We start from the raw sequence: 14,046 nt of genomic DNA, 5'->3' as shown, positions 1-14,046 counted from the left end.
TGCACAGTGAGCTGCCCCTCCTTCAAGAGTGATAGAAAGTGAGGGAAGACGTAAAGTGAAAGATGAATACAAGTTAATCAGAAGGACTAGGATGTAAGAAATAAGAGAGTGTTTGTGGAAGGACTACGATGGAAGATTACAAGTGCACTAAGGCACGATGTGTTCGCTATGATAAGGATAAGGGTTGGAATAAAGTGAGAGAAGCATTGGAAATGCTCTACTTTAAGTGAGTGGAGACTATCCAACTGAATAAAATTTTGCAAAGCATTGGGAATGTTGTACTTTAAGTGAGTGGAGCATTGGGAATTGATACTTTGCCATGAAATATATTACAAATATTACATCATCACATATTCATATCAAAATTCTCATCACAAAAGGTTATATTTCCTAATAATCACATCATCACACATTCATATCATAAAATTGTGTGCATGAAATAAATATATAAATATCATGACTAAATGCCACTTAAGTAATAAGTCAAAAATTGGTGTATAATCAACAAAAACTACATCATGATTCATACATTGCAACAAATAAATGTCAACCATAATATTCATGGAGTAAACAACATCATGAGAATATGCTCCTCATGCATATATACAAACACAACATCATACATGCATCACAACTCTTCTGATGCTTCTACTGGAGATTGTGGCAACTCTTCTGATGCTTCTAATGGAGGCTGTGGTGCTCTAGATGTACACTCAGTCTCTACTTCTTCTGTAGTATGTAGTGCTTTCAGAGTAGACTCAGTATCCTCTTCCTTAAATGCAAGCGGAGGCTGTGGCAACTCTTCTGATGCTTCCAGTGGAAGCTGTGGTGCTGTAGGTGTACACTAGGTCTCTACTTCTTCTGTAGTGTGTAGTGCTTTCACAGTAGACTCGGTCTCCTCTTCCTTAAATGCAAGCTCTAATATTGCTTCAGTTGCACGTTGTATTCTAATGGCAGCAATTAGGTCTCGAATGATTTCAACCCTAAACAATTGTATATCCTCCTCTGAATATTTGAGCTCCAAAGAGTCTTCCGATGAGATTTGTGGCTTAAGTGAGAAAATTTCTTTGAAAATCAACATGCAGTTTCAGGCAACTCTCCACCCACAACTATGCCCATCTTCCTGCTCTACTACTAAATGCTTTTGGAAGTCTACCGAGCCTTTGTACTGTCCTGTTTCTCTAATAGCAGATACCAACTTCTCAATCGACCTGCTCATCATGACATATTTAAAAAACTTAGTGTGTCTATTACATAAGGTACATAATATAGAAGTAACAACAGATTAATAGAATACTTACGTTTGCACTGAGCCATGAAAGCCTGCAATCGAGTTAACAAACCAACAATAGTTGTCTTCAAGGTCCCAAACCATAGACTCCAATGTTCCCTACACGAATAATTAAGAACCATTATTATTTAACACAATGTTACCAGTATAAGATGAAAATAAAGGTTGCCATGATACTTACATCTCGTGATATGCCATAAATAGGACTCGCATGCCATGTAAATGGAAAGGCTGTAACCATTTACAAACATTGGCTATTGTCTTTCTGCTATTGCTAAGTATAGGAGACAAATAAATGAATATTGGCTTATTAGATTTAATCAAAATATTGAATTATCAAGCAGAGAAAAAGTTTGAATCAAACCTGAGAATGGCCATCATAACGTTGTTATTGACCTCATTTGAAGCTCTAGAGAGGATTAAAATTTCCTCTCCCCCAAATTCAAGATACTGAGGTCTATGTTGAATCATAACCCTAACATTAAAAGAGCTTCCCAATTCTTCCAATGAAGCCATGTTTATAGAGTTGAGGTCTTCTATCCCCTTTGACTCTTTGACGGCATTCATTTCACACTCCTCTGAGCCATTATCTATTTGCCTTGTGGGAGGGTCCATAATGTCGCCCTTAATGATTGCTCGAATTGTACATATTATAAATGCATAGAGATGCAAATCCGTATATGTTGACAATGTGGTGTCATTTTGTATCTCAAAAATTTGACCAAGTACCAAAAAGCAATTGTAGCCCACCCTCCATCCACAATTATAGATGTGGCTATTCTCTTGATGTGATACCTGACATGTTATATACTCTATTTGTTGTGCCAAGTCACATTGCCGCATTACTGTGTCGATAGCACCTACTAACTTTCGAGCTAATCTACACATCAAAACATATAACAACAGTGAATATGTGCATTGCATATCAATCTACATGTCAAGAAGTGACAACAAGTGTAGTCTATACTTACTCTAACACAGTGCCATGGACGGATGTCATTGAGTTGGCAAAGAAGCACTTCTTCATAAGGATGTCCACGACTACTATACTCCAATGTGAGCTGCATTATCAATAAAGAATAATTACTATGTTTGAGACAATTCTAGCAATGCAATAGAAAAAACAAGTAGGGTTTGATGCTTACTTCTCATAATATGCTGTAAAAATAACTTGTGAGTCATTCATAGGAACATGCTTCGACCACTTGCAAACATCCTCTATAATGGTTTCTTCTTTGTTGCTAAGCACTTCCGAAATACGAGGATCGAGCATATATGAAACACTTTGTATATTTTGCGAAAAATTTGCTATAACATTACTATATTTTAAAAAAAAGTGTTAGCTTCTTCAAAATAAGCAAAGTATAAAGCCAAGGAAAAGGATGCATCAAACCTGAGGATGGTTGTAATGACTTTGACATCAACCTCTTTCTTAGGATTCAAGAGGATTGAAATCTCTTCTTCACCAAATTAAAAAAAATGAGGTTGTTGTCGAATTAACAACATAGAGGTGAATGAACTTCCAATCTGCTTCAATAGATTCATATTTTCATGACTCATCTTATTGAGAGAGTAGTCTACATCGTATTCTTCTTCACTTGCTATGTCTTCTACATCCTCCTTCTACTATAAAAATATAAAAAAGTTATGCAATGTACACATCCCAAATAAAGGCTTAAACAAGCAGATAAGGTTTCATACATGCTTTCATTAGAGTGAGTCTCTCCTCTGCTTGGAGCAAAAATTTAAAAAGTAAGGTTTCATACATGCTTTCATTAGAGTGAGTCTCTCCTCCTCTTGGAGGAAAATTTAAAAAGTTATGAGATTTACACATCCCAAATAAAAATAAAGGTTTAAATAATCATAGAAGTATAAAGATAGCATGCTTTCATTAGACTCAGTCTCTTCTCCTCTTGGAGGAAAGTATAAAGATAAGGTTTTATACATGCTGCAATGTAGTCATATTTTCAAGTCGTTTCCCAATCGTAGTAATTAGACGCTGAATACTCTCAGCCCGAAATGCTAGTAGATCGGCTTCTATATATGATTCCATTTTGACTGATAACTCCAAATCAAAAATCTCTCTAAGAAACAACATGCATTTGTAGGCAACTCTCCACCCACAGCTGTGCCCATCTTTTTGCTCCACTGGTAGACGTCTTATGAATTCTACTTGATCTTGTTGCTTCATGGTTGTTCTGATAGCAGATACTAGCCGATATGTAGCACTGTCCATCATGACATATTAAATATATTAATATGTCATGATCATAACATACAAAATAAGAAAGTATCAAAAATATTAAGAGAATAATTACCTTGGAGAGTTGGCATGATAGCCTTCCATTGAATTCACAAACCACAAACGGTTGAGTTCAAGGTCCCAGAAGATCAAACTCCAATGTGAGCTACACGACCAGAATAAAAATGATTTTTGTTTTACACAAACTTGCCAAAGAAATAGTAAAAATAAGGTTAGAGTTGATACTTACGCCTCATGATAAGGCATTAAGATGACTCGCACCCCATCTAAATTCAAAGGGCTTAACCAAGTACAAACATCTTCTATAGTCTTTTGAGGAGAGCTAAGAATAGAAGAAAGGAGAGCATCGAGCATGTAGACACGATGCTGCACTGCACTAGGAAGCTGAGAAATAACTACACTACACCAAGAAATAAACAAACGTTAGCTCATAGAATTGATTTGCATTCTACACTAGGAAACTGGTATATAACTACACTATGAATAAATAAACAAATGTTAGCTCATTGGAGTAGCAATAAATAAACAAACGTTACTTGATAATAGCCAAGATAACATTGTCATTAACCTCTTTTAAAGGATTGGAGAGGATTGAAACCTCCTCTCTACCAAAGCTCAAATACTGAGGTTCTCGTTTCAAAACAATCCTAACGTCAAATGAGCTCTCCATTTTATCCAATGCAGCTAAATTTGCAGAATGGGTCTCTGTCATAGCTTGTATTCTATGTTTGGGGTCATTCTGCTTTTCCATGGTGTCTTTAAAGCTCTTGTGCTCATGGGATTCTTCAATCAAATTTAGAGGTGGTTGCATTGTTGAAGTAGAAGGGAGTGCCTCCGTATTGACTTCATCCATTTCTTCTCCCTCTATTGCCTGTAAACAAATATGAGAGATTAGATTCATTATCTTTAAATTTAAATCTTATTTTAAAAATTGTATTTAGTTGAGAAATACAGAGTTCATACCGCTAAGTATTGTCGTAGTGGCCTTTTTTCATAACCTTGCGAGCCATAATTATCAAAGAAGGCATCATCATGTTTGTCTTCATCCACCAACCTCTCTCTGAACGGGTCATGTAAGTCCATCTTTTCATCATCATCAAGTGGGACATTATGATCTTCAAGGTGATCATCCATGTCATCGGTGTCCTTGTGGTCTATCTCTTTTTCATAGCCTGTGGTTAGATCTGCTTGAAGCTGAAAATAAGCCATGAAATGCTTATTTTCAATAATATTTGTGGAGTTGCCTTTTCTGAGGAGATCCTCAAATAAATATCCCATCCTGCACAAGGTGACCTCCCAACCTGCCGGTAGCAAATTCTCCATCATGGTAAGCAAGAGTCTCCCACTTTTTGCAGGACTTCCATAGTTGTTTTTTTGATAATGTATGGACCTGGGAATATCTTGCTCTTCTAGCATCAATCTCAAATTATTTGAATTCCCTCTTATGTTCTTTTGTAAGGAGTGATCAGGGTTGGGACTCCGCATACACAAAAATAATGATTCAAGAGATTGAATCGCTATACCACATTCTCTCTTGCCTCTCTTTGCTGCATAAACACCACTATAGATCTTCAAATCTAATGAATATGCTCGCTCTAGAGTAACTTGCATGGCTTCTTTGTCTTTTTTATCAACAAAAATGACAATGTTGCAAATTGCCACTTTGCTAATGGTGGTATATACTATTCTATCAATGAAGTTATGGATATCATTGCTAGAAACTTCATTGATAAAGAATAGTTGTGGCTTATCCCATGCTGACTCATTCTTGAAGAAGTCATCTTTTGAGACTCCCCTGAAGTTCACAAGCTTTCCAGACTCTGCCGTAACCTCTACATTGAATTGAAAGATTTGGTGCATATCTGTTGGCATCCTTATCTCGCTAATTAATCTTTCCACATATGCAACCACCTGTTGTGCGATTTCTTTTCTCATATAAGAAGTTACTATTTCTGACCCATCTTCATCCTTTTTAATCCACCTGTTTGCCCATAGCTTTACCTTGGGTGTTGACAAAGAAGCTATATGCTTCACCACATTATAGTCAATGTTACAATGAGTAAGTGGAATTTGTTTCTCTGATAGCAAATACTTAATGGCACTATGCACTGCATCACGCCTCACCTGTACATTGATGCATTCTTCCATGCAGTGGTCTTTGTCTTTTTTTCCAAAAAACCATTCTTTCTTTAATATTTTTTGTGCTGCCATGGATGCATACTTGTCAGGTAAGTACTTTATAGGCCTCCACAACCTTGCCATCAACTCCTTCTTATCCATTACCTTTGACTTTCTGGAGATAAACAAAGGAGCTTCATAGGTCAAATGTCCATGCTCACAAGCAATGCACGTTTCAAGCATCTCATTGAACACTTGAATAGGACGAAATATCATAGAAGTGTAGTCGGCATATCTGTCCCTCACCACCTTGAGGCTTGTCATACTTTCTTATCACTCTTGAGTTCCCCTAGGCACAACTGCACTCAAAGAAGTATAGAAGTTCATGAGTGTGTCGGCGTCTGCTTTTGTGACCTTTCGCTTCAAATCAGGATTTGGAGAACCAAATGTTGTCCATATAACCCTTGCCTTCTATAAGACCTCTGATGTTGAGGATATCTTATGGTTTCCATGGACATAATGATTAAGTCTTTCGAAAATACTTGATCTCATGCTTGAATATACAGATTGTTGCAGGATAATAATGGATTGAACTTATCTTTGCAAATTGTTCTGGAGTGAGTCTTTTGACCTCCTTTGCTTCCCTTGCGATCTGATTACAAGCATAAGACCAATGTTGACCATCAATGGGCTGGAATCTACAATGAAGGAGGAATTCCTTCTTTGCTTCCTTTGGCATATTCTCACCTTGTGCCTCTTCGCCTTGTTCATGTGGAATATTTTTAAGAGTGTCTTTAAAGAATCGACTGAAGGTTTCCTCGAAATGTGTAGGCCCTGTAAATGTTATTTGATCCAAAAAACATTATTGGTTGGACAAAACATTATTGGGCACAAGACCACATTGCTTGCCACAGGTTTCTTACCATCTCTCAAAGCCTCGTATATTTGCATTGCATAGGATATATCAAGGTTTTGGCTATTAGTAAAGAGAGCTGCAGCTTCCACATCTTTGGCATTCACAAACCACATCCTTTGACCCCAGATATATCCCACATCATCATCTGTAACTGCTTCATTAAGACGTAGATTAAGATTTTTGATTGATGTGAGTTCATCCTGATCATCTTCAGCCTTGGGTTCTAAGTCTTCTTCATCTTTCTCTTCTTTTAACCATTTTTCATCCACATTATCTCTCTCCACAGTGGAACGATGTCTTTTTTTACTGCTTGGAACCGTGGCTCTTGCAGTACTAGCCTTTTGCATTTCACGTCGTGGTTTGCTAGCAAGAGCTTCTAGCATAACTGCAGTGGATCGACCTTGATCTTCTTCAATTTTTTTTAAATTCCCATGCACTCAAAGCTTGTGTTTCATTATCCTTAGTTACATCCACCATTTCTTGCTCTAGAAGTTTGCGCCCATGTTCTACACGTTTGTGACAGTGTGCATGTTCTTCTTGTCCCTGCATCGAAGTCTGAGCTTTTTGATCTCCTTCATGTGAAGATCCTTGAATATGAGGAGCATATTGTGCATCCTGAAAGTACTCAAACATTATCTTTGCATGCATCCTTTTTGCCACCACACTAGGAAATAGCTCCCAAGTATATGAAAGAGTCTCCAATGCACTTTGCAGCTCTGGAAACTTTGATGGTTGAGGAGGAGGCATCACAAAGCTCTTTGAGTCTCTCCTTGACACAACAATATGAATACTGCCAACTTCAGGATCTGAACTCTTTGTAAAAATATCCACAAAGGTCTCTTTTCTCTCTATCATTATGCCTACCACAAGGCTTGAAGTCATATCTTTTTTGAAGAAAGTAGCATCCCATGGATCTTCAACACCATTGAACTCCCTTTTTGACATAAGTAGAAAGAGTCTCTTTTCCTTTTGATGAAGAAACCAAGCTCTTCTGCCCATGTGATATCGAGTCCACTTACAAAGGCCATTGGGGCTATATTCCTTTCCTTTGAAATTCAAAGTGACATCAAAAACCCATTCTTTGATCTCAGAGTCATTTAGGATAGCCACCACATTAGTTGATTGCTTCATAATCCTATAAGAAAAGATAATGAAGAATTTAGATACATACAAGTAAAGTACAATATACAACCCTTAATACAATAAATTTGGGAAATAGCCCAAAAGGCTTTACAAGGCTTCATATGGCAATAAATGTGGGAAATAGCCTAGAAGGCATTACAAGGCTTAAATATTTGTACCAATGTAAAAAAATTAGCCAATAAAGCTTTACAGTAATATAAAATGTCATCTAGTGATAAAGCTTCAATCTTCGTGAAGACATGTAATCTGTCCATCCATTGATTTGCCCTCTAGTCATAAAGCTTCAATCTTTGTCATGACATGTAATCTATCCATCCATTGATATCTGTGCACTGATACCCAACTGATGCAATCTACCCACTAAAAACTGTTCCACTGATATCCACTTATGCAGCCCACATGATATCCACTTATGCATCCCACTGATACTCGTTAAATAGTGAATGGTCGGGATGGTCGGGTTAGATTACAAGGCGCTTCATATGACAATAAATGTAAAAAATAGCATAGAAGGCTTTACAAGGGTTTTTATGACAATAAAGGAGCTTAAATATTTATACAAATGCAATAAAAATAACTAATAATCATCAAGCTCCAATATGTCCCATGACATGTAATCTATCCACTAATATCTGCTCATGCAATCTGCCCACTGATAAACTTTTTGGTAAATGGTAAAAGGTCTTATTTAATAGCATGTTATGAGTGTTAAACTGCATGTGAGCGAAGGGACTGACAACGATTAGGAACTAGTTAGAAAAATTTGAGCATGGCTTCGATTGGCAAGTTGGAGAATTGTCTCTCCTCTAAGGCAATCTAATCTATGCTAAACTATGCTAAACCAACCGTCGAAGCAAAGAAAAGCAATAAATAATTTCTTTTTCTGTGTTCATTTTAATGTGTAGGGGTTTAAGAGGCTTAAATATGCAAAAGAAGAGGTTTTGATGTAGAGGCTAAACCTGCGTGTGAGATAAATGAAGAACAAGTATCTAAAGAAAAGTTAACATTTTTCAATTTAAAAGATGAATATATATATAAATATTATCTCACCTTCAAAACAAACCATAAATTCACTCTTTTATAATTTTTTAAAAGTATAATATAAAACATGTAAATATATAAAACTCTCTTTACTTTCTCTCTCTCTCTCTCTCTCGACTCCTAAATTTCTCTGTAGCCATAGTCAAGATACCTCATTATCTCTCTTAATCTCTCTCTCTCTCTCTCTGACAACTCTTATGTGTTTCCCTCTCTATCCTCATCCCACTCATTCTCTCTCTTAGTTTATCTCAACTCTCTTTCTATCCCTCCCATGGCGGCTAAGATTTTTCATTCTCTCTTTATCTCTCTCTCTCTCCCTAGGATTTGTAATTATTTCTCTCTCTCTCTCCATCTCTATCCTCTTTTGGTGACCACAGCCGCTAGCCCCCCCCTCCCCCCTTTCCTTGCCCCCGCCCCCGTCCGACCCCCTTCCCCCTCCACCCCCCCTTCCCCCCCTTTCCCCCCCCCCTCCCCCCTTTGCCCCCCCTTCCCCCTCCACCCCCCCTTCCCCAGGGCTGGTGGCCGTGGCCGCCAGCCCCCCCTCCCCCCTTTCCCCCCCCCGCCCCCGTCCCACCCCCTTCCTCCCCCCTTCCCCCCTCCCCCCTTCCCATGGGCTGGCGGCTGCGGCCGCCAGCCCCCCCTCTCCCCTCTTTCGCCCCCCCGCCCCCGTCCCACCCCCTTCCCCCTCCTCCTCCCTTTCGCCCCCCTTGCCCCGTCCCAACCACCCCCTTCCCCCTCCACCCCCCTTCCCTAGGGGCCGCCAGCCCCCCCCTCCCCCGCCCCCCTCCCACCCCCTTTCCCCTCCACCCCCCCTTCCCTAGGGCCGCCCCCCCTCCCCCCCCTGCCCCCTCCCCCCTTCCCCTGAGCTGGCTGCCAGCCCCCCCTCTCCCCCCTTTCGCCCCCCTCGCCCCCGTCCCACCCCCTTCCCCCTCCAACCCCCCTTCCCCAGGGTTGGTAGCTGTGGCCGCCAGCCCCCCCTCCCCCCTTTTCCCCCCCGCCCCTGTCCCGCCCCCTTCCCCCTCCACCCCCCCTTCCCCAGGGCTGGCGGCCGCGGCCGCCAACCCCCCCTCTCCCCCTCCCCCCCGCCCCCCTCCCCCCTTCCCTCGGGCTGGCGGTCGCAGCCGCCAGCCCCCCCCCGCTCCCCCCTTGCCCCCCCTTGCCCCCCTTCCCCCTCCACCCCCCATCCCCCCTTCCCCACCGCCCCCCTTCCCCCTGGAGGGGGGCGCCAACCCCCCCCTCCCCCCTTGCCCCCCCACTAGCCCCCCCCTCTTCCTGCCCTGCCCCCCTTCACCCCGCCCCCCTTCCCCCCCTCGAGGGGGGTGCCAGCTCCCCCTCCCCCCTTTCCGCCTCACCCTCTCCCCCCCCTTTCCCGCCCCGCCCCCCTTCCCCTCCTCCAGGGGGGTGGCAACCGCTCCCCCCCCCTTCCCCTTCCCCCCCTCTAGGGAGGCTGCCCCAGCCCCCCCCGCCCCCCTTCCCCCCTCCTTTTCCCCCTCCCCACCTCGACCCGGCCCCGCCTCTCCCTCCCCTCCTCCTCCCTTCCCTCCAGCCCCTCCATCCTCTCCTTCTCCTCCCCTCCCTTTCTCTCTCTAGTTCCTCTCTCTTCAAATTTTTAAAAAAAAATCTAGATAAAGAATTAATCAAAAAAATTTTCCAGTATCTGGAAAAAGTTTGTAAGTTTGCTCTTTCTTGCTTTCTTGCTCTTCCTTCCTTGCTTTCTTGATCGTCCTTGCTTTCTTGCTTCAATGAATGAAATGAGGGGAGAATGAATGAAGAAGGAAGACTATATATAGGAAAATTTAGGTTTTCCTCCTCCTCTCCTATTGGCTTTCCATTCCTCCTCTCTCTCCTATTGGCTTTTCATTTATCCCCTCTCCCATTGGCTCCCATTACTCCCCCTCTCCCATTGGACCCCCATCCCTCATCCCAATCTTCCATTAGCCCTCCCCCCATCCATTTCTTCTTCCTTCCCCATTGCCACCACTCCCATCCCACATTTCCACCACATCCCATACTCCTCCCATTTCCCAAAATCCCATATTTCCCCATCTCACCCTCCTCTTTTTGATCCCCTATTAACTCCCCTCACTCATTTCACTCCCTTATTATCCTACTCCCCTATTACCTTCCCCTCTCCCATTCCATTCTTCCCTCCCCACTCTCACTTCCACTTTCCATTACTCACTTGCCATTTGAAAACTATTAATATATTATTATACTATTTTTTATACTTATTATCATACACCCCTATTACTTCCCTCTCCCATTCCACTCCTCCCTCCTCAATCCCACTTCCACTTCCCATTACTCACTTGCTATACACATTTGCAAACTATTAATATATTATTATATGATTTTTTATACTATTTGCAAACTTACATGTGGGCAAAATCACAAGTGTGAAAGCGATCCTATTGTGGTCATACAACAACTGTGCTTTTATTCAAGGGCATATTTATCCTCATCAACAAGCTTATTTACTCAAGGTATGAAGTGCATAATTTGTGCACTAGGTGTTTACTTTGTTGTATCAAAATTGTTTGCCACACACACACACATATACACATACCGAGAATTTTCTAATATTATCGCATCTACATTTCTCCAATGGGCACAAAGCTTTGTACACACCTCAACCTAGGTCGTATTGACTTGCATACAAAGTGGTGCACCCATCCCATAAGTACTTGTTCGGATAACACACCTCCAAACGTATTTTTATGATGATTGTGCATAACACTAGGAACAAAATGGTGTATAATGTGAGATCGTCTATGCACAATACTTTGCACACACCTTCAACTAGGTGGAATTGAATTACATGCAAAGTGGAACACCCATCCCATAAGTGCTTGATCGGATAACATACCTAGCACCATGTTTTTTTTACGGATGTGCATGACACCAGAGCAAAAATAGTATTTGATGCTCGATCGACCATGCAAAGCATATCCGATGGGCACAACACTTTTCCTACACTGCAAGATAGGTGGTATTGAAATGTTCTCAAAGAGGCACACCCATTCGATAAGTACTTGGTCAGATAACACACCTAAGGGCATGTTTTTTTGCGGATGTGTATATCACTAGGGAAAAAATAGTGTATAATGCGTGATCGAGCATGCAAATCATATCCGATGGTCACAATACTTTGCAGCACCTCAAATAGTTGAAACAAACTTGCGTGCAAATTAGAGCCCCCATCTGATAAGTACTTGTTTGAATAACACACTTAGGACCGTGTTTTTTCATGGTTGTGCATGACACTAAGGCAAAAACGGTGTTTTACGCTTGATCGACAATGCAAAGCATATCCGATGGGTACAATACTTTGCACACACCTTCAAATAGGTGGAATTGACTTACATGCAAAGTGGCACTCCCATCCCATAAGTGCTTGATTGGATAACATACCTAGCAGCATGTTTTTTTACGGATATGCATGACACTAGAGCAAAAATAGTATTTAATGCTCGATCGATCATGCAAAGAATAATGATGGGCACAACACTTTTTGTACACCTCAACCTAGGTGGTATTGAAATGTTCTCAATGGGGCATACCCATCCGATAAGTACTTGGTCAGATAACACACCTAATGGCATGTTTTTTTGCGGATGTGCATATCACTAGGGAAAAAATGGTATATAATGCATGATCGACCATGCAAAGCATATCCGATGGTGACAATACTTTGCACACATCTCAACCTAGTTGAAAAAAACTTGCGTGCAAACTGGAGCCCCCATCCGATAACTACTTGTTTGAATAACACACCTAGGACCGTGTTTTTTCATGCTTGTGCATGACACTAAGGCAAAAACGGTGTTTTATGCTTGATCGACAATGCAAAGCATATCCTATGGGCACAATACTTTGCACACACTTTCAGCTAGGTGGAATTGACTTACATGCAAAGTGGGATGCCCATCCCATAAGTGCTTGATCGGATAACATACCTAGCAGCGTGTTTTTTTACGGATGTGCATGACACTAGAGCAAAAATAGTATTTAATGCTCGATCGACCATGCAAAGGATATCCTATGGGCACCACACTTTTCGTACCCCTCAACCTAGGTGGTATTGAAATGTTCTCAATGAGGCACACCCATCCGATAAGTACTTGGTTAGATAACACACCTAACGGCGTGTTTTTTTTGCGGATGTCCATATCACTAGGGAAAAAATGGTGTATAATGCATGATCGACCATGCAAAGCATATCCGATGGTGACCATACTTTGCAAGCACCTCAACGTAGTTGAAACGGACTTGCGTGCAAAGTGCAGCCCCCATCCGATAAGTACTTGTTTGAATAACACACCTACGGCCGTGTTTTTATATGGTTGTGCATGACACAAAGGCAAAAACGGTGTTTTATGCTTGATCAACAATGCAAAGCATATCCGATGGGCACAATACTTTGCACACACCTTCAACTAGGTGGAATTGACTTACGTGCAAAGTGGCATTCCCATTGCATAAGTACTTGATCGGATAACACACCTAGCAACGTGTTTTTTTACGGATGTGCATGACACTAAGGTTAAAATGGTATTTAATGCTCGATCGACCATGCAAATCATATCCAATGGACACAATACTTTTCCTACACCTTAACCTAGGTGGTATTGAAATGTTGTCAAAGAGGCACACCCATCCGATAAGTACTTGGTCGGATAACATACCTAAGGGCATGTTTTTTTGCGGATGTGCACATCACTACGGGAAAAACGTTGTATAATGCGTAATCGACCATGTAGAGCATATCCGATGGTGACAATACTTTGCACGCATCTCAACCTAGTTGAAACGGACTTGCGTGCAAACTGGATCCCCCATCTGATAAGTACTTGTTTGATTAACACACTTAGGACCGTGTTTTTTCATGGTTGTGCATGACACTAAGGCAAAAACGGTGTTTTATGCTTGATCGACAATGCAAAGCATATCCGATGGGCACAATACTTTTTACACAACTTCAACTAGGTGGAATTGACTTACATGCAAAGTGGCACTCCCATCCCATAAGTGCTTGATCGGATAACATACCTAGCAGCGTGTTTTTTTACGGATGTGCATGACACGAGCAAAAATACTATTTATTGCTCGATCGATCATGCAAAGAATATCCGATGGGCACATGCATCCAATAAGTACTTGGTCAGATAACACACCTAAGGGCGTGTTTTTTTGCGGATGTGCATGTCACTAGAGAAAAAATGGTGTATAAGGCATGATCGACCATCCAAAGCATATCCAATGGTGAGAATACTT

The sequence above is a fragment of the Dipteris shenzhenensis genome, chromosome 12, assembly GCF_047967505.1.
Source record: "Dipteris shenzhenensis isolate YYH24624 ecotype China chromosome 12, Dip_SZ_1.0, whole genome shotgun sequence".
Classification (NCBI taxonomy): Eukaryota; Viridiplantae; Streptophyta; class Polypodiopsida; order Gleicheniales; family Dipteridaceae; genus Dipteris; species Dipteris shenzhenensis.
This window is presented reverse-complemented; position numbering follows the sequence as displayed.